Here is a 24,749-nt window from a genome sequence, read left to right on the forward strand (position 1 = left end):
TCTCACTGCAAGTTATTTTATCATTAGCACAATGGAGATTTCTCTACTTGTTTGTGATTTTTTAACTGGAAGAATACTTTTTTCATTAGTATGGTTTAGATACAGGGGAGAGACTAAAATAAATTTTCCAGAAGGAGAGAGCTTAGGACAGGAATCAGAATGTAACCCTGTCCATTGCTGGTGAGGATTTCACTTCTTTATTAAGTGCAGTGCCTTGTCCTTTCCTGCTCAGTGACCACCTCAGGTGCCCAGTGACCACAAGCCAAGTTTCAGAACTGGCAAGGTAAGGGTTCCTCTCCCACCACCAGAAAGAAGTTTCTTGAGTCTGTATTTCAGAACATTCTATATTTCTACCACAACTGTGATGGTCAGAAACCTATTTAAAACAAGAGCCCTGGCTCCTCAAAAGTTGCTTGACTGTGCAGAGGGAAGCATTAGGGAACAAGAGTATCTCTCTTGTTTGGAGGTACCAGTTTTATCACAAGCAGCACTGGTGCCCCATACACTTTCCAGTATTTCTGCAGCAGCTTCATGGCTCTCTTGAACCTCCAGAACCTCTCATCCTCCAGCCTTGCCTGAACCCCCTCTCCCCTTTCATTACCCAAGCTTTACATGCCTGAAGGAAACAGGATGCAGCTAACCCTCAGGGAAGCTGTTCTTTCCTGCCTTTCTCACTGCCTCTTGCTAAAAGATTTTGATTTGTTGCTATTGGTAGGGCTAAAGGCACTGGAGTTCTGAGTAAAAAATGCATTTTGGCTACCAGAAATCCTAAAAGGAGCTACAGGGGACCCCTAAGGAGAATTCTTCAACTGTCTGAGAAATCCTCCCCAAAAAGTCAAGGACTCATGATATTTGTGATTGCTTTGAACTTCTAGCAATCCTGCAGTAGTGCTTCCATTTATGCTTACATTTTAGCATCTAAGAAGGCAGAAAAGCCTCCCTAATGTGCACAGGGAAGAGATGCACTGTAAGTAACTGGCCTTCCTGTGGTATTTGATGGACTGTTTCCATCTGGCTGGACTATTTCCCAGCACACTACGCTGAGCTTTGTAGCACTTTATACTTATTCACAAATGCACAGGAGTATTTAGAGCTATTTCTTGCATGAGTTAGTCATTGCTGGATGGCCATCCAGTAAAACCTCCACTGGGATGAAAAGAGCAGACATCTGTCTGCATGGAACTGAAGGTGTGACATGTAAAAGCACCCAAGATGGTGCTAGTTAACTATGCCCAGAGCAGTAAAGCTCCAGACTTAGCTCTGGCTGTGCAAAATCCACTAAGAATTCAAAAAATCCACTGAAATTGATCTGGTAGCCAGTGTGCATGCAGATACATCAGCAATATCAGTGGGTGAAAAGCCAGGAAAAGCAGATCCCCACACAGTGTTCTGGGGAATGTGCAGCCTTTGTGCACATTGAAGCCACATTTGCTTTTCAATTAAGAGAAAAAACTGAGTGCCATGAAAGACACAAGGCTCTCTCAGATGAAAGCCTCTATGTGCTTAAACCATGTTTACCTAAATGCAGATGACCAAAACCATAGTTTATGTGAACAGCAGAAACCACATAAGCCTCAAAAAGCCAAACTGGGAATACTTTTCAGAGAAAACAACCTTTTTTTAGCATATTCTGACACATGGTGCTTGAGATGGGTCAGCAATGTCCCAGGAACAGGAGTTCACTCTGTGCTTATACATTTGGTTCTTGTCCCAGCAAGCTTGGAGAGGTGTGAAAATGAAAACTGGCTGTGCTGAAAGTTAGCCAGGCTCCTCTGATCATCAAGGAAGTTCAGCTCAGGTTTCAACCAGCAGCTTGTGGTTTGGCATGAAAGAGACTATTCTAGCTCATAGCAGGATGTAAACACCCTGGGCAAGTATTACTCTTCTTTGGAGACCTCTGGCCACCTGCTCAAGCATTCATCCTCACTCCAAACTTTTTACAAGAGCCCTGGGATTTGGTGTGGAGGAGTGGCAGTGAATACATGTTTTCTGCACTGAGATAGCTTTGAAATCATTGCTACATGTGCTGGGGCAGAGGGGGAAAGCGAGCACGTTTTCACACACGCTGCTGGGCCTCTGCCCGAGGGCCTCATGCCCTTTTAGCTCACATCTCCCAGCCTCTGCCACCCCGAGCTACCCCACACAGCCCTCGTGCCCCAGCCAGAGCAGGGCCCTGGAATATGCTGGCAGATCACCAGGATCTCTGAAAAACACATGCTCTCACAGAAAAACACATGCTGCTGGCACCTGAGAGCCTCACCCCAGCCCAGCTCTCATGGGGCACTCTAGAGCAATCTCCTCCTGAGGGGTTCCTGTGCAGCCTTCCAGAGGGGCTGTGGGGTGAACTCACTCCCCAGTGATGTCCTGGGAGTCACAGAATTAATAAAGTTGGAAAACACCTCTGAGATCTCTGAGTCCATCTCTGAGATCATTGAGTCCAACCTATTGCCTAACACCACCTAATCACCTCAACCATGGCCACATCGTCTTTCCTTATACCTTCAGGAGCAGTGACTCCACAACCTCTCAGGGAAGTCCTGAGTCCATTACAACCCTTTCTGTGAAGAATTTCTTCCTAGTGTTTAACCTGAACCTCCAGCACAGCTTAAGGCTGTCCTCCCATCATCCTCCTGCCCCTTGATCCCTGAGAGCATGGCCGGCCCCACCTGGCCACAACCTCCTGGACAGGGAGTTGTGCAGGGCCACAAGGTCCCCCTGAGCCTTCTTTTCTACAGTTCCTTCAGCTGCTCCTCATGGCACTTGTTCTCCAGCCCCTTCCCCAGCTCCATTCCCCTCTCTGGAGTTGTTCCAGCCCCTCAATGTCCTTCCTGAATTCAGGGGCCCAGAATGGGACACAGCACATGAGGTGTGGCCTCATCACAGCCCTGGTCCTGCTGGCCACACTATTGCTGACACAGGCCAGGTGCCTTTGGCCTTCTTGGCCACCTGGGCACACCTGGGCTCATGTTCAGCCACAACTGACCAGCACCCCAGGGCCTTTTCCTCTGGGCCACTCTCCAGCCTCTCTGTCCCCAGCCCGTAGTGCTTCAGGGGGCTGTTGTGGGAATGTGTGGCACTTGGCCATCTTGTACCTCATGCTGTTGACTTCAGCCCATCCATCGAGCACATCCAGATCCTTCTTCAGAGCCTTCTTATCCTCCAGCAGTGGAAGAGCTGAGTCGTCTCCCCACAATACTGCAGGGAGCTGCCTCCCCACAGCGCTGAGGGAGGTGGGACATGGCCCCACTCAGCTGCAGCAGCGACCCTGCCACTCTCAAGGGAGCAGAAGGTCGGCACCCTCAGGCTCCTTCCCAGCCCTTCCTCCAGGAACACCAATCCCTCCTGCTTAGTCCCCGTGCGTGATTTGGGGGCCGCATCAGGGAGGCAGCTGTGAACAGCATCCCACCGAGGAGTGCTGTGAGGGACGGGTGGGCACAGGTGCCATGAGGGACGGGCAGGCGGCACAGGTGCCATGAGGGGCAGGGGGCACAGATGCTGTAAGGGGCAGGGAACGCAGGTTCCATGAGGGAAGGGGGAGCACAGGTGCCATGAGGGACAGGGGGCACAGGTGCTGTGAGGGATGGGCAATCACAGATGCAGTGAGGGGAGGGGGAGCACAGGTGCCATGAGGGGCAGGGGGCACAGGTGCTGTGAGGGGCAGGGGGCACAGGTGCCGTGAGGGGCAGGGAACATGGGTGCCATGAGGGGAGGGGGCACAGGTGCCATGAGGGGCAGGGGGCACAGGTTCTATGAGGGGCAGGGGGCACAGGTACCATGAGGGGCAGGTGATCACAGGTGCCGTGAGGGGCAGGGGGCACAGGTGCCGTGAGGGATGGGCAATCACAGGTGCTGTGAGGGGAGGGGGAGCACAGGTGCCATGAGGGGCAGGGGGCACAGGTGCTGTGAGGGGCAGGGAACGCAGGTGCTGTGAGGGGCAGGGGCACAGGTGCTGTGAGGGGCAGGGGTACAGGTGCTGTGAGGGGCAGGGGGCACAGGTGCCGTGAGGGGCAGGGGTACAGGTGCTGTGAGGGGCAGGGGGCACAGGTACCATGAGGGGCAGGGGGCACAGGTGCCGTGAGGGGCAGGGAATGCAGCTGCCATGAGGGGAGGGGGAGCACAGGTGCCGTGAGGGGCAGGGAACACGGGTGCCGTGAGGGGCAGGGGGCACAGGTGCAGTGAGGGGAAGGGGGCACAGGTGCCGTGAGGGGCAGGGGGCACAGGTACCGTGAGGGATGGGCGGGTTCAGGTGCCGAGCAGGTAAATCCCCGTGGTGAAATCTATCCCCTGGATAGTTTGGTTCAAGGCAGGCATTGGCGGCCCGAGGATCCGGGGCTGCCTTTGAGAAGCATCCTCATGGACAGGTGAGTGGTCAGGGGTGAGCCTTGCTCTCTACAGCGTGGCAGAGTCTCTCGAGTTTCTGCGTTCAAAGCACACAGGTTCAGGTGTGTGCTTCACGTTACTGGGTGCCGTGGTAGAAGCCGGGATCTGGGGCACAAGCTGCTCACCTGGAAACAGCTGGGGCTGTTTGTAGGAGATGTGTGGCAGAGGCTGACACTGTTTGTGTGTGATGGGGTGAGCGCTCCGTGGGTGAGTGTCACACGTGCCACAGAGCAGAGCAGGGCTCTGCAGCGTCAGGTGAGGGCTCCAGCCCCCTTGTGGCTCAGCCAGAAGGTACCGAGGAGCACCGTGGGTGTTATCTGACACATCCCTAGCACACCGCCTGGTGGGTGTTTTGTAGTGTTCTGTCAATTTCTGCAATGACAGCAACATGCCTTTCTTTGCTCCATGTGTATTAAACAAGATGCTCCTTCTTAATGCATCAACTGAGCCCTGTTCCTTTCATTCTCATTATCATTGCCCTCCTCATTACTCCAGATGCCCCTTCTAAAGGATCCCTGGTAGGAATATGTGGGTTGGTACTTTGTTGCACTTGTATGACTGCTGTTGCGTTTCAGGTTGTGCCAGCTTTCATTATATTGGTGTTCCATCATGGAAAAACTGGGCTCCTTCCTTCCATTTCTGCAATTTTCTACTTAGGAGCATTAATTAGGAGCCGGGTTACAACTATGCTTACATTAAGCAAATTGTTAAAGAGACTTTAAAAGTCCTTGTAATTGAGTGACAGATGCTTATGACTGAATCAATTTAAATATTCAATATAAGACTATCAGGATAAGACTACTAAGTATTTTGATCTTGATATTCTGATTCTGCCAGTGTTGATTGACTGATAAGACAGTCCTCTACAGAGGAAAAAAATTAGAGAAGTGAATTTTGCCTCTTTATCCATTTGATATAGGCTGGGGATTTAAAGAAAATAAATTATTCATAAGCAGTAGGAGGGGGTTTTTTTCTGAATAAAGAATTTTTAGAGTTGGAAAGAGTAATTCAATAATGTCATATGAAGCAATAATGTAATATTGATTACAGACCAAACAACATTGAATCCAAGTGACTTTAATATGTAATGTAGAATATGGTAACTAAAATATAATACATAAAGCATATGTACATTAGATATGACATATATGAAAAATAGTTAACAAAATAGGTTAAACAGCATATAAATGCATGTATCTTAGTTACATAATAAACCATGTTTGTACTGAAATTTTATTAATCTGCTACTCAGATTTTCAAAAGGTACCTGCTTGAGATTTCTTCCCTATTCTTGAACTTAAGTTTGCACAAATTCTTTTTTTAAGTGTGTGTATACACACATATTATTATAATATATATATGTACCATGCATATACATTGTTAATCAAGAAGTTTTGTTCTTTTCCTTAAGTAGAAGTCAGAATATGTAACTTTGTTCTCTCTTAAATATTCCTCATTTTACCTGCAACTTTATTGTGTGTCCTGTGCATTTGCTGTAAAATGTCAGCATTTCCAATATCCTGCCACCACATGATCCAACTTACTGAGAACAATGGAATATTGTGAGTGAGGCACAGTATTGCTCTGGGGCTTGTGCCCAAGTTCCCATCCCTTACATCTGACTGGGATACCTAACTGCCGTTTTAATACTTTGCTTTTGGAAGGAGCACTTACCTGACAATTCAGGTAGGCCTGGTATTTCTTCCTACACGTTTTGCAGACATTTTTACTAGTATGAGATTATTTGCACTGCAGCTTTTTAAAGGGGTGAGTGCTCTCTCTACACATAGTAGTACATGTGGGTTTGTTAACAGTACTCAGGTACCTGGTCTTAGTGCTGGGAATTCCAATTAATTCTGTATTAAAAGAAGGAATGTCAAGAACTGATGTCTTGAGAAGAATAGTTTTATTTTAAATAATTCTTCCTGAACAATTTTTTTACATTTTAATAAACCATAAGATGAGGGGAGGGGGAAACCCCTTTTTTTCCTTTTTGGAGGTTGTCTTCAGCATAAAGGTTTTGTTCTTTGAATTATTATTCTGATCTTTGTCTGGACACAACTGGTCAATGCTTCCAGTCTTGCAAAAGCAAGAAGTAGGTGAACAGTTTCATGCAAGCTGCTTTGAAGTTTTGTACCCACAAAAAATCTGAAAAAGTCTTCATATTTTATCTTAATTTTCTGTTACATCCATTGAAAAGCTAAAAAAATCCATCTAACACCAAAGGAGAATGACAGCATGTTAGGCTGAATGCAGGCTGAAGAAAGCTGTTCTCACAGCTACATACTGCATGAGAAATTGAATATTTACATACAGTGAATATTTAAAATTCTCATTAATTTCACCAGCCTGTATTCATTTGTTAGAGATGTTGCTTGGGTAAAATAACAAGTTTAAATTAAAGATTCTCCTTTAAACTCATGTACAGACAATCTTAGTAAACACCTTACTTAGTATGACCTCGAGGAGGGAAATTATCTCTTGGTTCTTTAAATGGAGATTGATTAAGCCCCAAAGATTTTTGAGCTTTCCCCAACATTGCATCAGCAGCCATGCAGCTCCACAGGGAGAACTAGAACAGACTACCCACAAGCATTTTTTCCATGGTGTGTAATGCACATCCACAGTTGTTCTTTTGGCAGCAGGGACTGAACCCAGGACCTTTGAGTGTCAGGGTGCAACTGTGAGGAGGCTGCACAGCAAGATCCCTACCCTGCACTTCTGGAAAGCAGAGTTTGGCCTCTTAAGGAGGGATCTGCTGGCTAGGATCTGCTGGCTTTACCATGAGGTAAAGCTCCGGAGAGAAGAGGGGTCCAAGAAAGCTGGTTGATACTCGAGGATCATCTCCTCCAAGCTCAGGAGCAAGGCATCCCAAAAAAGAGGAAATGAGGTAAAAAGGCCAGGAAGCCTGCATGGATGAACAAGAAGATCCTGAACAAACAAAAAGATAAGTCAATGAAGATGGAAGCAAGAACAGGTAGTCTGGTAGGAATACACAGAAATTGTCCTCCCCAGCACTGTCCAAGGGACAGGGATCAGGTGAGGAAAGCTAAAGCCCTGATAAAATTAAATCTCGTCAGTGACAGCAAGGGCACCAAGAATAGCTTCCATAGGTATGTCAGTGATAAAAGAAAGATAAGGAAAATTATGAGCCCTGTCTGGAAGGAAACATTAGACCTGGTTACTCAGGATGCAGAGAAGGCTGAGTTACTCAGACTATTTTTCATTGATTTTCACCAGAAGGCTCCACTGGCTGGGTCACAGAAGGCAAAGGAAAGGATGCAAAAATGAAGAGCTGTGCACTGTAGGAGATCAGGTTCAACAACATCTAACCCACCTGAAGGTGCATAGGTCCATGGAATCTGACGAGGGTCCTAAGGGAAGTGGTGGGAGAAATGGATGAGCCACTATCAATCATATTTGAGAAGTCACAGCAGTCCAGTGAATTTCCCAATGACTGTAAAAGGGGAAACATAACACCCATCCTTAAAAAAGGAAAAAAAAGGGAGACTCAGAGAACTACACACCAGTTAACCTCACCTCTGTGCCCAGCAAGGCCATGGCACAGATCATTGTGGAAACTGTGCTAAGGCACATGGAAAACATTGGAAGTGACTGGGACAGCCAGCAGGATTTCTCTGAGGGCAAATCATGCCTGACAAAGGGAAATATAGGTTGGATATTGGGGAAAAGCTTTTCATGGAAAGAGTGATAAAGTTCTGGAATGTTCTGCCCAGGGAGGTGGTGCAGTCCCCATCCCTGGGTGTGTTTAACAAAGCCTGGATGTGGCACTGGGTGCCAGGGGTGAGTTGAGCTGTTGGGGCTGGGTTGGACTCGATGGCCTTGAAGACTCTTCCAGCCTGTGAAATTTGGTGGTGTTACAGCACGAGTGGACAAGGGGAGAGCAAGTCACACCTGAAGCTGTGCAGAGCATTTGACACTGTCCCACGTGACATCCCTGCCTTTCAACTGGCAAGTGGAAGGACCCCTCAGTGGGTAAGGAAGTAGTTGGATGGTCACACTCAGAGTGTGGTGGTCAACAGCTCAATGTCTAATTGGAGAGTAACAAGTGACATTCCTCCAGCTGGCTTTGGGACTGACCCTGTTTAACATGGGCAGTGGGACCAAGCACACTTCAGCAAGTTTGCCAGTAACACCAAGGTGTGATGAACAATCAACTTGCTGGAGGGAAGGGATGCTATCCAGAGGGACCTGGACAGGCTGTTTATGTCAATGCTGGACCTAGACACCTGGAGGTAAATGAAGCTGGACAAATCATTTGCTGCTCTGTTCCTGTAGGGTAGGAAAAATAATAGTCTCCACTGAAATACTGCCTCCTTTGCTATGTGGGAGCAAGATGACTTTTTCTTTCTGTTGCCTTTGTTTTCCTCCATGAAATCAGTTACTTAACCTGAAATCCAGGGAAGAGATGCGCTGCAAGGAGAAGAAATTCTGCCTCTGCACCTCAAGGTCCTCTTGTCCTTCATTACAAGAGATGTTGGTGAGCTGAAGGAGGCTACTGTGGTAATTACAAAAGAAATCACTTGTGTGAGGAACAGCTAGTTTTTGTACAAACTGTCTGTTGCTGGAATAACAAGCCCTATGTTTATTATTATTTGGTTAGCTCAATTCTAATGTGTCACTTACTATTTTAGGGAAAAATGACTGTATGACAAACTCCTTGGTGTTTGGTTTTTGTAGGTTGAATGACAACTTCAAAGCAGTCTTCAGAAATAGTTGTGTGCTATGAAAGAGGGTCTTGGATGCTTAGAATCTATCTTTTCAGGAGACTCTTGTGGTAAAATGAGTGCATTCTCAAAATTGATTTGTGCTGGCAGTTGGAGAGGGAATCTCCCTCTTCATAAGTGTCAAGTAATACTGAGAAAGCTCCATAGCTAGGGGATGTGATTTCACTTTATAGCTTCTTAGTTCTGCCATATCATGGGTTTTAAAACCCAGATTCTGCAAAATGCAGACATCTCTTAAATACTGTGGTTATATATTTTTTACATTATTAATGATCAAAGGTAGAAATTAACTTTTGACATCAAAATTCAGGCATCTAATCTAAGGTAGCTTTTCCTTGCTGCAGTTCCCAGCCTCAAGTCTTTCTTTCACTTTTCCCCATGACAGCAAATCTCAGGGCAAAGATACTGCCCCTAAATACGGTCCAAGGCAGGATACTAACAATGAGGCTGCAAAGTTCTCTATGAACACACCATGGCCACAGGGGACCATTTAATCATCAGGTTCATCTACAAAGCATAGGGGTTTTTTTAATTTATTCTCAAAATATGAGACAGCCAAGACCAGGTTGGAAGTGGGGTATGAAAATGACTGTTAAACTACCTCCAAGAATGCCACCAAAAAATGAAAACCGGGTTAACAGCATATCTCATCTTGTACTTTGAGAACAGCTTTTCAATTAGAAAATAAACACTTCATGGAAGGTTAAGTGCAGCTGTTACCATGGATATTAGAAACATGGTTTTCCTCATTTAAAATGCAATCAATTTCTCTTTTTGATGGTGATTTTTACACATAATTCATTATTCTACTCACCATTTCTGCTATGATAAACACATATTTTTGAACAATAGAGGGCGTACTATGTTTTGCTTCCTGATATTTTTGTTTGTTTAGAAAATACCTTTTCCTAGGCAGTATCTTGCCATACCAGTGTAATCTGCAGTCTAGAACCTTGTGGCTTGATTGCCATAAAATATATAAAGCTTTTCTCTAAATTAAAGAAAAATTAGTACAAGAGAAAACTATTTTACCTCTTCAGAATAACTTCCCAAATGAAAGCTTATTCTGCACATACCTGTATTTTAAAAATATATTGATATTTTCAATTGCTGTGTGGCACGATATGACAGAAATATGCTATCACTTTTTCTTAAACCTTATCATGGCATGAATTTTTTCAAAATCCTACTGAACTTGGGTTTGGTTTTGTTTTTAAAAAAGAGCATTAGTTACCAGCCATCTACAAATATGGCCTCAGGGGTGTGAGGTTGTCCAGAACTCCGAACTGTGCCTGTCACTCTAACAGACTGGCATGATTTTCTGCTGCAACACTTCTGGTGAGATCTCCAGAGAGAAATCCTTGTTGATTTTGGTCTTGGTATAGCATCATGGAACTGCCATGCTATGCTGTGTTGGGGGTACATCCATATCTACAAACAGATTCTTCAGTGTTGCACCTGCAATATAAGCAAAAACATCTTAAATGTTCGCATATTTGTTTCAGGTTTTTATTTAAATTATATTGGGGAGTGAATGAAGGAAAATAACTAAAACCAGAAATAAAAACTAGCTACCACCAGAATGCAACCAGGGTCAGATTAGCTATGACATAAGAATTTCCGTTGTTTAGACAAACTAGTCTAGAGTAACTTGTCAACCGTGTGCCATATGCCATCTGCAGTTCCTGCAAGTGTTTCTTTAGCAGGAGTTTTGTCATTAGGCTTCTGAATTTTCATGAGATAAGTAAAGCAACCCGCAAAGCCCTCACTATTTCTAAAAATGTGGTAATAATTTTCATTATCTTTTCCAGTGATGCAGTGCAATTGTTTCCCAGTCTTTTTGCAGAGGAATCTCACTTAAAGAACCAAAAGTGGAAAGCTACAATCAGTTCTGTTTTTGCATTCAGATTCTCCTACCAACTGCAGCTTTCCCATTGCCCCCTACCCAGCCCAGACCTCTCAGCTTTCCCTTTCTTTGTTGTTCTCCTGCTCCTTTCCTGTGACATCTCTGCTGCTGTCACAGGCAGCAGAGGCTCTAAAACAGAGCAAGTACATAAAAACAGATCAATCTCTTTGTTGTGGTAAACATCTGTTTCTTCTTCTTCTTGTGGTAAAATCTACTTCTTCTGGTGTCATTTGTGTCCCCTTGCAGGCAGAGTCCTTTTCTCAAGCTCATCTAAATGTTTCTCTTCATGGGTTGGAAGGCACTAATGTAAAGAAGTCTGGGTTGAATGAGGCAGTAGAGGGAAGAATATGCCTACTCCTCCCCTGGATGGTTCTTGTTAAGCCCCTGCCTATAAAATATTATCAGATCAGCTGAGGCAGACATCTCTGGTGTATTGGTACTAACTGACTCTCATGGATGCAATTCAGAGTATGGCTCTTGCTGCACTCCTGATTCCCTTGTGCCAGCTGCCACCTTTGCCCATTGTGGGGTGCAGGCTCCAGAGCAGTGACTGGGCAGCCTGGCTGATGCACAGGGGCGATCTTGGTCACCAAAGCCATCTCTGTGTCAGGGGGAGCTCGCTCTTACCCAATTCTCAGTGCAAGCTCTAAAGCATGTAAAATAGGGTTAGAAATTCAACAGATAAAAGTCACCTCAGAAACCAGAAAAAAATTTAAAATGTGCTGGGAGGTGGCTCACTTCAGTAAAAAACGGTTATTGTCCCCTTACTATCTTTATATTTCATGTAACTGGAAATATAAGACATCTTTATACTGCTTCAATACTCAAGGGGTCATTGTTACTCGGGAACTGGTGCTTATGGTCTCTTGTACACCATCGTTTTGTCGGTGCCCCTTGTACACCCTCATTTTGTCAGTGTCCCTTGTACAATACCATTTTGTCAGTGTCCCTATGGCATCAGCAGAGATGACTCCCCGGTTTGTGCCCGTGTCGCAGTGCTGGGAGCAGCTGCATTCCCGCCTGCTCAGCTGAGCCAGGCACGCTTCCCGAGCAAGGAGGAGGCCTAATCCTCTGAGAATCCCAAACACAAATACTGCGGCGCTATTTGGCAGGCCAGCATAGGAATTCGTGATATTCATAAGCTTGCTCCAGTTTGTTTTCCTTGATCCGGCGGCTGTTTTTGCACGGGTTAGTAGGCGCTGATGGAGCAGTTTCCCCTCCGGCACAGTTGGTGCTGAGCGGGCTTTCCCTGCGGAGCCCAAGGGCGGCACGGCCGGTGGAGCACTGACCCCTCGCGGCTGAGCCCCGGCTCCATCCCCTGGGCACGGCTCCTCTCTGCGCCTCTCTCTGCTGGAGCAGCCTCGGGCTGCTGGCTCCGAGCTGCAGCATTTTTATATCATAGATGCATTTTGTGATTGGGCTTCCCGTGACAGGATATCGACTGCAGTGAGGAGTTTGTCAAGTTGACTCCTAAGTTGTACAATTTCTCCCAGGTTGTACAATTTCTGCAATATTTTGCTTAGAGGAAGAGTTTCTTCACCGTGCCCAAGTCATTCAGGATGCTTGCCTAAAGTGAGGGGTTTGGCACCTCAAAGTCCCCATGTAACCTGAATGTCAGCAGTTCCTGAAAAAATCAAGGAATATTAATATGTCTGGACAAATGTTACGGAAATCTGCTAAATGCAAAGACCTTCAGCTGTTTGGATTGCTGTGCTTCCTTCTGTTGAATGTATCCAAAGCTCCCAGTGTGTGCCCTGTCATCAGAAAGGTGTTTCTGCCAGTTTGTTAAGCAATGTTGTTTGCAGATCTCTAAAGCCCCATCTGCTGTGAAAGATCATGCCAAAGCTCTGTCACTCTGGTGAAATAAATAAGTGTGATCCATTTTACAGTGAGGTAACTAAAAAACACAAGGCAGTCATATGGTTATTTAAAATACTACAGGTCAGCATCAAAGTTGGTAAAGGACAGGGAATTTCTTAACGCATGTTCCCTACTCTGGGCCCTGGGACATGCTGCTACACAGCCCAGAGGACAAGGACAGCAGATAGGGCAATGGCTCTGGTAGCAATTGTGGAAAATGTTACCATGCAGGTCTTACCTAACAATCTGAATTGCAATGAATTCAAAACTCTGCCTGTAATCACTGAAAGGCTGAAAACATCTGTGAGCATCTCAGCCTTCACAGGAATCCTTTCACAGAAAGGATTTTGACAGTGCAGGTTCCACGGTCAAGTGTCCTGTTTACAGCTGTGTCAGCAGGCACGGGTGAGCATTGCTCTGGTCCCACAAAGCCCAACAGGAAGGACTTTAATGATGTGCAGGGGTCCCGTTCCCTGCAGCAGTGTCAGCTGCTGGGCACGAGGTGGCACAGCACAACAGCAGTAGGGGGAAGAGGAGAGCAGAGGGCTGCAGCAGGGGCCTGCGAAGCTCTGGTGGCTGAATTTTCAGGTCCTGACTGTGTGTCTGGAAATTGCAGCCTGTAAGTTTCTATATCATCATCCCTGCTAAGTCTCATTCTCTCACAGAACAGCTGACTTTTTTAGTATTTCCTAGGCAGCAGCACAGTCATTCCATCTGCAGATTCCCTAGAGTTTGAGTGAATATCAGCTCAGTCCTTACTGGCATTATTAAATGACTCTGTTCCTGAGCTGGTCCCCTTTTATGATGTTTTCATGACATCTCCACTCTACCTGCAAATTAAAACTGTTTGTGATGTGTGATGTGATGTTCCAAGGCTCGGTTCCTTCCTCCTACAATCATGTTTGATGTTTTTTCTCTGTTTTTCTGGTGTGACATTTATCAGTTGAATTTATAAGCCTTGTTGTACAGACTTTGAACACTGGGCCTTTAAGGCCAGAAGGGATGTTTTGCAAGATCAATTTCTTGTGTGCCTAAGGAAATCAGTTTAAAAATATTTGATGTAGCCTTTGCTAGAGAGAGCTGTGTCTTGGGAATTATTACCATCAAGAGCAAGCTAAAATGTAGGGGCACTGTCCCCCTAAGGGCTTGGGATGCAGAATCTTGCATTGTAAGATTTCTCCTTCTCTCATCTGGGACAAAGATGTGCCTGTTATGTCAGCCTGAGAATCAAGAGCGATTGGATGAGTGAAATTGAACATGGGTGGAAGATGGGACTAATATGGACTCTCCAAGCTGGAGAAAACCTGCTGGTTGCGTTGAAGAGAAACAGGAGAAGCTGATTCTAAGTCAAGAAGTCTGAACTGGAAGTTTAATAACAATATCAGTTAAGAGATTAATACAGACTTCGTCTGTATTCCCCCCACCTCTGCCCCACCATCACCTCCCTCCCAAAAAACAAAAGCTGATTAACTTAGTAGATACTGGGAATGGGAAATTGAGGCAGGCCATTGGAAGAGCTGCCTCTACCATGAGGGAATGCCCTGAAGCATTCTTTGTCTAGCCTGGCCATCGAACTGCTGTAACCTTGATGCCAAGGTTATTTAATAGCTCTGCTATCATGCAGAACCAATTGCCCTGGCTGGTTGTGTAGATTGACAGTTAGCTGGGAATTTTATGATGGAATGATTTTCAGACGGGGAATATGCTGCCTTTCAAAAGTTTAAATATTATTTGTGAAAACTCAGTTTTACTGGAACAATAAAATATGCTTCCAGGAAAATAGAAAAAATGCTTCACTACCTAGAAGATTTTACAGTAGAACAGAATTGATCATAATCAGCATGCACAGAGCAGAAAGAAATTCTATCTTAATGGTGTGCTGTGGAGATAAGCAAAAACTCCCTTTCCATAAAAAAGTATTGTTTTAAAAACTGTAATAATGAATTGGCTGGTTTTTTTTTAATAAATTGAGAGTGTTTATTTTCCAGTGACTTCAGTTTCAGGGCACATACCATTTCAGAATGGCGCCTTGAGCTCACTACTGCACACTAACAAAAACAAGCACTGTTATTTCTATTCAGAAATATTTATTCAGAAAAATTTCTATTTTGTAGGAAATTCCCCATACTACTGAGTTGCATTTCAACCCTGTTGAAGACCGACCACTCACATAGAAATATTGCAGCTGAGCTGGTGCTCTGTGAGCTCAGAGGATCTCTGTGTAAGGGATAAAGGACCTTGATGGTGTAATATTATATCTCTGCACACTGTGCAGTTTTGTTTGCTTGTGGAACTCAGATTCTCAGTCTGTGTCAGAATGAGCTTTAGAAAAAATCTATTTCATATTCCCTGTTCTCTTCCAACCTTTATATGCCACTCCAGAGGTCTTAAGAAGCCCAAGCAGTGTTTTCTAGGTAGAATAGAGGTTCCCCCGTGGCTCAAAGGCCAGGACTGTTCCACAGATTCTGTGATGGCAGAGTTATGCACAGATCAGCACCTGGGGTGTGACCTGCAAATAGTTATGTTGCCAGAAGTCACTTGTGCATAAAAACCACCTTGTCACTCCCAGGTAATCAAGATGTTATACTGTAAAAACCTTTTTTTGCTGTTATAAGCTGCATGTGCATTGAAATGCTGTGCCAGCATAATATACTGCATAATATTATAATACATGATCCTGTGCTGACAGAGCATTCTGAGGGAGGACCTAGCCTGACTTGCTAATTCCTTCTTTCGCTGAGCTACACAATGGAAAAGGCACAGAAAGAAAATAAAGACAGAGCCCCTTTAACTGCTTCTTGCTGGAGAAACAGCCCTGTAATAATAATATGGTCCTTGGTTGTTCTCTAGTTCTGAACAGTTTGTGTCTGACCCCATAACTCAGTGACAAACTGCAAATTTTAAACCACTCTAGCCGCTTTTCCCTGCTTTTCTTAACTATATCACATGTGGTTTGCCAGAAACCAGTGTTCTCCTCCCTCAGGATTTCATTCTTTCTGTAAAAGTTTGTATTACTTCAGACCCATCACAAAAAATTTCAGAGCAGAAAATTAGCTCAATTAAATATGTTATGGGCATGTGAACAAATGAAACCATCAGAATGGGATCAAATACCTGATGCATTGTATAGAAATTTCATTTTGTTCTTTATCTCAAGTGGCTTGAATAACATCCTTCTGAAATGCTATGTCTGAGAGAAACAGTGTGTGAGCTCTGTTGTGCTTTCATAAATAACTTGCTTTTCCTGCAAGTTAAAATATCATCACATTCTTACTGCACTTGCTTGTGGGGCCACGGACAGGCCTCAGAATCTCTAATTCCAAGCAAAGTTTGCTGTTCTGCTGTCTGCAGCTTGTTCCCATCCTCATTGTCTGCTTCACAGCTCATGTTCAACCTCTGAGTCAAGGTCACAGTCTGAAAATCAATTTTCCATGCCTCCATTACGCCTTCCTCAACCTTATTTCTTTTCTTATCTCTCTCACTGAAAGAGTTGCCTACCCAGCTAAGGCTGAAGCATGGGACAAGTTCACATGTGCAAAATCTCAGCCAAATAGGAAGCCTATAATGAAATAATCTGTAAATAATCTCTGCCCCAGCTATCAAGAGCCTTTCAGATTATTTATATTGGATAGTCATTTAAATCTCGTCAGGGCTGCATTGTGCTGCTGTTGATTGAAATGGTAATGAATGCAATACAGTCTCTCAAATGGTTCAGATTTTTAAAAAATGCATCATTTACAGGCAGTTAGCAGTGCTCCAATTGCATCTGGCTCATTGATTGCCAAGTACAAGCTGGCTGTGTCTGCAGGGCACAGCCAGTCTGGTTTGCAATGAACCCTATGTCATCTCTGTGTTTCACATCTATGGTGTATTTGCTGACTGCCTAAAGTTAGGGTCAGCAAACAAGCTCCCAGCAACCAAGACTGAGTAGCAAACTGCTCTAAGTATGTTTGCAATTAATTGTTCTGAGACAGCTCTTTTGCTGCTACAGCCCACTATCTTGCAAGTCACCGCACTGCTCTTTGACTCAAAATTCTCTGTTGGTTCTCATATGCAGGCTATGTCTGCATCTGTTTCATTCTGTGCATAAAATCCTTTTATCCATGTGTCTAAGGCTGCAGCTCATGTTCTGTTTATATTACTTCTAAGGTATCAAAATTTGCCTTTCCTCTGGCCTTGATAAGCACAGTTTTGCCTGTTCACATCTACTCAGAATACTGTCATTTGAAATCAGTGTTTTTCTGTCTGATTATGCAAACCCAGACACATGTTGCTTTGTGTATTTTCCCTCATTTATCTTACTCTGTAAGAGCCATGATTTGGTTGTTGACACCCCTTCCAAAGCATCTGAGGGCCAATCTCAGCCTGTCAGTTGTATCCTAGTCTACTTAAATACTGATTGCTGTTTATGATTAGTCAACAGAGTCTGCCCTCTCTCCTTGTTACACTTCCAATGAAGAAATGTAATGTTGTGTTCCACGGGGCTTCTTGTGTTTGGAAGTCCATTCCTAAAGGTATGAAAACCTCGGTGACACTTCAAATTCTAAAGGTCCAAAGGGTGCTCTCAGTGTTCTTGTACTGTTCCATCTGTCTGTATCTATTTGTGGGTGTTTGTTTTGCATTGTCATTTCCAGACATCATTTCTAGCCCTTTGGAGTACAGCCCCAGAACTTGATCCTGATTTATACAGCATTTAACATGTGAGGAGGAGGGTAAAGGGTAGGAAATCAGACATTCAGGTCTGGAATATGTGGTCATGGCAGCAACAGAAATGGTTACATGATCTTTATTTGTTCCTGCAGAACTGAAATTGAAATTGACTTTTGCTTGAAAGTTCTCTATTGTCAACTTGGTGCTAGAGCTTACAAAATCCTCCTCATTTTTACCTCTTAATGTATTTATAAGGCTAATTGTGTGTTCTGGTTGTAAACAACCATTATATAGGTCTGTATAAGTTTCTGCTAAGCTCCACTGGAATGGAAATCTACATGAAGCAGTGATGTGACACACAGGGGAACAAGATTTATTTTCCATCTAGAACAATTCCAGATGTAAAATGAATGCTTCCACTCTTGGTAACAAATTAATATCACTTCCTCTTGCTGAGGAAGGCTGGACAGCAATAAATAGAGCTAGAGAGAAATTGCCAAATATTACATAAAAATTTATTGGCTTCATTTTGAGCCATGATGAAATAAGGCAAATCCTTTACTTTTTCTGCCCTAAAACATGCTGGGTCATGCAGAGTTTAAACCTAAAGATGTAAAAATAAAATGGAACCATTTCCAGTACAGAAGATCAGCTGACTTGTCGACCCTTTCACAGAGGAGTAACATTGCTTGGGACAGCCTCTCACACTGGGGAAGGAATACTTTATTCCAGAAACACATGAGCAGGGTTCAGTTTCTACCAGAACCCCTCAGTCTGACAGAATGGGAAGGCCTGCAAAGATACCAGCAGCTGCTTGGTGCCAGGGTCACATGCACTTCTTCTTGGGAGAGGTCTAAATGCTCTGTCTCTGTATTATCAGTTCAGGAGTTTTCTAAACTTGAGAGGAGATGGTGCCTGCCTGTGCTCAGATTGAAGGAATCCTCCTGAAGAGGCTTCTTGACATGCTCATCTTTTCCAAAGAAGGCAACCATACTATTAGAGAAAATTACACTCTTAGAGGGATTTATTAGCAGACAAAAAAACCTTGCTAAGTTCTTTTTCTTGCAGGTGCTTGATTCACATATGGCAAGAAAGGTAGACCAAGGAAGCCATCCCTGGGGCTTTCAAAACTGTTGTGGTGTTTAAGAAGCAATTCTCCAAAAATGCCTCAGTGGAAATAAAGCTAAAGAGATCAGGTGGAGATGTCACAGACACATTTTATGAAAAATCCTTTCCTTAGGATTTTTCCTCCTGAGAAGCTGGGAGGCCTCAGGAACAAAATGTAAACAATGGTTATCTGCTGCTGTGGAATGCAACAGGTGGATCTGTGATTGGTCTCATGTGGTTGTTTCTAATTAATGGCCAATCCCAGTCAGCTGGCTTGGACTCTATCTGAGACAAGCCTTTGTTATTCATTCTTTCTTTTTCTGTTCTTAGCTAGCCTTCTGATGAAATCCTTTCTTCTATTCTTTTAGTATAGTTTTAATGTAATATATATCATAAAATAATAAATCAAGCCTTTTGAAACATGGAGTCAGACCCTCGTCTCTTCCCTCATCCTAAGACCCCTGTGAACAGCATCACATGGATTCATTAGATGGTGAGATCTGGTCCTGGCAGCCCAGGTTTGATGGTTTTGGCAGATATCCAAATTATAGCACCATCCAAACTGGTAAAAAATTGGCTCTGAGGGAAATAGTGCTGTCATCAGACCCTTGAGCTCTGTCTGTGGTGCTCTGGAGAGAGTGCAGTCCCAGCAGGGGCATTTGGATCCAGGTAAGGGAACAAACAGTACTTGAGGAGAGGCTGAACTGGGCACATCCTTTGTGACCCCATCAGACCAGGCTGGCTGAAGCTTGTTCAGCTGCACTGGCACTGCTGAGAGGTCCCAGCTCTTATCAGCCAGGGCAGCCCTTGGCAGCTGGGCTTTATCTTTCTGGTCCTCAGCAAAGTCAGGCACTGAGGACCCTACTGTGCAGTTTTCCTTTAAGCTCCTGCCAGTTTAATTTGTTTCACTTGCAGTAGGAATATTTTCTTCAGTTCACCCTCCCTCACCTGGTAACTGTGTTTCTAACCACAAGTCACATCTTTGACCTCCTAACAAAGAGCCAACACATTAAAAATGCATGAGGCCCTTGTGAGGGGGGCAGCTGAATGGCTGCATTAGCACTGAGGCTGAATTATTGATAGAAGGGGTGACTTTTAGTTTCCTTTTAGCTATTGAATAATAGATTAAAAGCTGCTCAATAGGATTATTTTCATTACTTACATAAATTACTTGTTCAGTTAAGAAGAGTGAGGAGAACAAATGAAAAGCACCCTGGGGTGGCAAATACACTGGACTTAAAAATGTTGTGTTCTAGATTATTTATTAATTTTAGATGCATTTTCAAATAAATGTTTTTATTTAACAGAAGTAATCAGGAATGTTTTGTAGAGGTTAGGAGATAGAAATAGACTTTTTTATGATACTCTCAGTGAAACTTAAGAATAGAGAACAACTAATGTGTCCTGTATTAGCTGGTGCCCATGCTAACCCAAATAAGAAGTGTTATTTAACAGCTGAAATTGCTAGATTGACTAATACCTGCTCTTTGGAATTATGATGTTATTGAATCCCTCAGTTATCCTATATGTGGTATGCCACACTGAGCTGTCACCATCTATGTAGTCCCAGAAAAATAATAACTTTGTTTGGTTCTGTTTGTCCTATTTAGTTTGGTGAGAGTAAAATACTGCCCATTAAATCTTTTCAGGGATCAGTAATCTGGTTGGTTTTCTACACAGCCCTTGGCTCTCCTGGCTGGTTATTGCTGGGGCCAGCAGGATTCTGCTGCAGATTTCTTAATCAGACAATTCCTACAAGGAGGTATTAGATGTCATGGTTGCTACAATTTGGAATAGACAGTTACTGCTCCATTTCCACTTGTGCTACCCTCCTGCAGGGCTGAATGATGTTGGCTTTGAACTGGACAGCTCCTCTTCTGTCAGCTTTGAAATCATTTCAGCACGGACTCAGCAAGTATCAGGTAGGCTAGCTGGGCAGTTTTCTATTTACATCCCTGTGCAACAATTTGAAAAAGAGGAAGAAAGAGCAAATTTCCTTTAACTGAAATAATGAAAAATAATTTATTACAGCTTCTAAGGAAAAGTAGAACTTTCAAAATAATGCATCTCCATTCTTCGGCTGGTATTTTATTAGCTAAAGAACCAAAAGTAACACAGCCACCACTATTGCTTCATATAAGTACCACAAAATATTATAGTTTAGTCATGTTGTGGTTTAGGCACTGATTTTGAACCCACTAAAATCTCTGAAAAAATCCCATGGATTTGTGACAGTCTCTGCAACATCTATTGATGGGAGCCATTCCATTAAATACAGAAGTCAGGAGTGGATTTATGTGGAATTGTATCTGTGGAACTGTATCTGTAAGGAAACAGGGCAGTTTCCTTACAAACCCCTAGCTGACAGAGAATGAACAATGCACCTCTCAATGCACCTCCCTGGATGACAGCCTTAACATCCAGCTCCAATCCCCACACATTTCCAGATCATGAGCTCTCTGCAGGGGTGGGAGGATTTGGTGAATTTTGTCATGCTGAAGATTGTCTGCTAAGAAGAGAAGGAAGGCAGTGGGAGTTCACTGTGAGTAGGCTGCTGAGTGACTATTCCAGGGTAAAGCAGAAATATGTACCACTGACCTACTTAGTGCTGAAAGTCTCCATATTCCATTATTGATGAACTGATCTACTTAATGCCTTCCTTGTTGCCTCCAATTAGCTCAATAGCAGGATGGTTTTGAATATTCCTCCATTTCTTTTATTCATGTAATTAAGAATTTCCCTGTTTTATGGCCTGATAGTCTGACCCAATGGAATAGGTAGAGCTGAAATATATAAGCTGAGTCAGCACCTTGGATCTGCTTTTAAAAGCTAAATTTAGGCACACAACACTGTAAATTTTAGTCTTCATGGTCTGATAAGGTCTATAAGAAAAAGCACTGAGGGTGTAAAGTCTTTGAGTGCTTTGAGCTTGCAGTTTAGCATGGATCCATTTTGGTAGGGTGTTTTTTAAAAGAGAGTTTTGCAGGATTCTAAAGTATTGGCATTGCATTTTTGCCCTTTTCTGGCATTGTTAGTCAAACTCCAGCAACAGATCAGGTTTTTCATTATTAAAGAAACTCAGTTGCCTCTGACAAGACAAAAATGCAAATATTCTAGGAATTTCTCACTTTTAGTATGCATTAAAAAGGTCTATTTTCAAAACTTGCTTTTAGGTTCAGTATATGTCATGCACATAGTGAGAGAGATGCATATAAATTACACCTTAACTAGTATAAGTGACTCTCTTCACATTGTTGAAGGAGGTGATTTAATTTTGGAAGTTAACTTCTTTTTTTAACTGTGAGGCTGTGAATCTGACAAGTGCAGCTTTCAGCCATGCGTGGGGTGGGAAGGAGGGAAAAGGAACTCTTCCTGTGCTATGTTTAGCAGTGCTCATGACATAAACACAGCAATTGTCCTGGGCTGTAGTAAGTTCTGTAAGTTTTGTGATGCTGTTATTTAGAACTGCCTGTGTGGCTTTGTGGGTTTTATGCAATAGCAGCCTCTTATAGAAAAAAACAAGAAGGAGAAGCAGTGAGTCATGTAGGATGTGCCTTGGTAAACACCCCTGGGTAGGCAAAGTGCAAATGCCCAAATTACTTTCTTTAAGCTGTGTAACCTCTAGGTTCCTGCCAGATTTAATTGTTTGCATTGCCAGTGATGGGGTACAACAGATCACAAGGGCTGTTTACGGTAGGACAGATTTTGTGCAGAGAGATGAGCTCATTTCCCTTCCTCTTGAAGAGAAATGAATGCCTCCTTCACACTCTGGTAGTCCTCAGTACCACAGAACTCAAGCCATCCTTGGCTTTTCTGCCAGGTGAAAACCTCATTTTAGGTAAGTTATTCTGCAAACCCTTCTGTGGTTTAACATACTCCTCTTGGGACACCAGAAGCTTTCTCCTAATGCTAAATGTTAAACACACCATTTCTGTGGGAAGTCTGGCAGGTCTTTTTGTCAACAGTTATTACCAGGAGTCTGGTATTGGGGCAACAGATCTTGGATCCAGGCAGACCTGCTGGCACAAAGATGCAGGGTGCTACTGGGGTTACTGGTTCTGCTCTGAAACCAGTCTCAGCCCCAAGGGAAATGAAAAGATAAGAGCACAAGTGCAGCTGAGTTTTCTGCAGTAGCATTTGAACTATGCCCAGCACTGCACTGAATGGAGAAGACAGTATTTCTGTGTCATCTTTGCATTCCTCTTTTTCAGTCATCAGTGTAGGCTTCTCTGTGCTCTCTTGTTTCAGACCCTATAGAGTCGCTCTGCCAACTGGAAATTGGCCAATATGAATATGTGACAGAGATGTTGCCAGATTTTGATTGTACTGTTGAATGCTTTTTCCTAGCCACCCAAGTATTCCCTTGCCACACTGACAGTCTTTGAAGAGAGGATCCAGGGGATTTATGGTATGGGATTTATTTAATCAACCCTAAGAATCTGTCCTGTCATTTACTATCACCTTTACTGCCAGTTAATGTTGCTCATCCAGTGTTTTGTAAGAAAATATTGAATCACTGACCCATTTTCATATCATAACCCAGTACAGGCTGGTTTGAAGCTCTTCCCCAGATGTCCAAAAATTAGGACACGTTGTATTGTAAACTTGCATGTCCATTAAATGATGTGAATATAGAATGGGTTGCACTATCTGGGAAATTAGTTCCAAGGGTGCCCAATTGCAACACAACCAGCTGAATATGGCATTCTTCTTGCTCCTGACCTTCTGGGGAAGGGAACTCTACTTGATAAAGCAGAGTACTTCCACAGCTATAATTTGTGTTTCGTAAGCATTTGTACTCCTGCAGATGAATCAGCTAAAAGGACCCCACAGTGTAAAAGCCGATCTATGCATTATGCAACCACCCTGGTTTATTTAAAAGATGAAAAGTGGCCACATAGACATCATCACTCAATCCTGTGTCTATTTCAAGTTTCCATTTGCATCCTCTTCAGAAAGTCAATTAACAGGTTAAAAGGACACAGTAAGCAGGAGCAAGTTTTCTATATTTTATGGCTAAAATTACTAAAAAAACTTGCAGAAGAAGGGAAGGTGATATCATATGACACCTCAGTTCCACCAATAGGTAACTTATTGCAATTCCTTCATATGTGAGAAATAGGCAGCAGGACAAGGGCAGTGATTGTCCCTCTGTGCTGGGCACTGCCAAGGCACCTCCAGTCCTGGGTTCAGCTTTGGGCCTCTCACAACAAGAAAGACATTTAGGGGCTGGAGTGAGTCCAGAGAAGGGAACAGAGCTGGTGAAGGGGCTGGAGCACAAATCTGATAAGGAGTGGCTGAGGGGGCTCAGCCAGGAGAAAAGGAGGTGCAGGGGGACCTCCTTGCTCTCCACAACTCCTGACAGGAGTCTGTGTCTGTCCATCATATCTGTCTGATCATAACTCTCTCACTCTTCCTCTCTCATTCATGAGAACAGAATTACTCAGAAGTATTCTTGAATTATGGAATGCGTGAGTTCAGCCTTGTAAATTACTAGGAAGAAATTCCAGAATCTTGTCAATTCTGGTTGTTTGGTTTTGGGTTCTTTCTACAAATTGACTCTAAGCCTTCATACTTTGCTATTCTTTGAAGCAAACCTCATTGATATGATAGATGTTTTCCAAACTTGGAACTGTGATAAAAACACAAAGTTTTTGCTTTTGGTTAGTTCCCATGGCATGAAACACACAGGACCTTGAGAATCAGTGAAGGACTCCACACAGTGTACTTAGGTATTTCTGTTCACAGAAATGTAGTTAAGAAATAATGCCAAGTTATAAACGGGTTCAGAGCTGCCACATTAGAAGTATTTGACAGTGGAGTGCAAACCAGAAATCAGTCCCACCACTGACCCATTCCCATATTGAGAAGATGGGTTTGAAGAAAACCCTGAGCTTTAGGCAAAATCAGATCTGTTGTTAGCCAGCATTGATTGGTTTATGCTTTTCCCTAACACTGGGTTGAACTTCAGCATGGTTCAGCAGAAAGGAGTTTAGCTTCTTACTAATAACAATTTTATATGTTCATACTTTCAAGAAGAGAGATCAAACAGTGGTCACAGGAAAGCAGAACTGAGTTGTCCTAAAGAATCAGAAATA

The 24,749-nt window shown here is 43.6% G+C and overlaps 1 protein-coding gene across 1 annotated transcript in view; it reads right to left on the bottom strand.

Moving 5' to 3' along the window:
• Window positions 1-5,441: 5,441 nt before the first annotated feature.
• AMER3 (APC membrane recruitment protein 3) overlaps window positions 5,442-24,749 on the bottom strand; it is a 42,117-nt gene continuing 22,809 nt past the window's right edge. Inside the window, exon 3 of the mRNA XM_005490972.4 lies at window positions 5,442-10,586. The gene's annotated coding sequence lies outside the window, so the exon portion shown is untranslated. The remainder of the gene's footprint in view (window positions 10,587-24,749) is intronic.

Source organism: Zonotrichia albicollis, chromosome 9 (assembly GCF_047830755.1).
Source record: "Zonotrichia albicollis isolate bZonAlb1 chromosome 9, bZonAlb1.hap1, whole genome shotgun sequence".
In the NCBI taxonomy this organism is placed as follows: domain Eukaryota; kingdom Metazoa; phylum Chordata; class Aves; order Passeriformes; family Passerellidae; genus Zonotrichia; species Zonotrichia albicollis.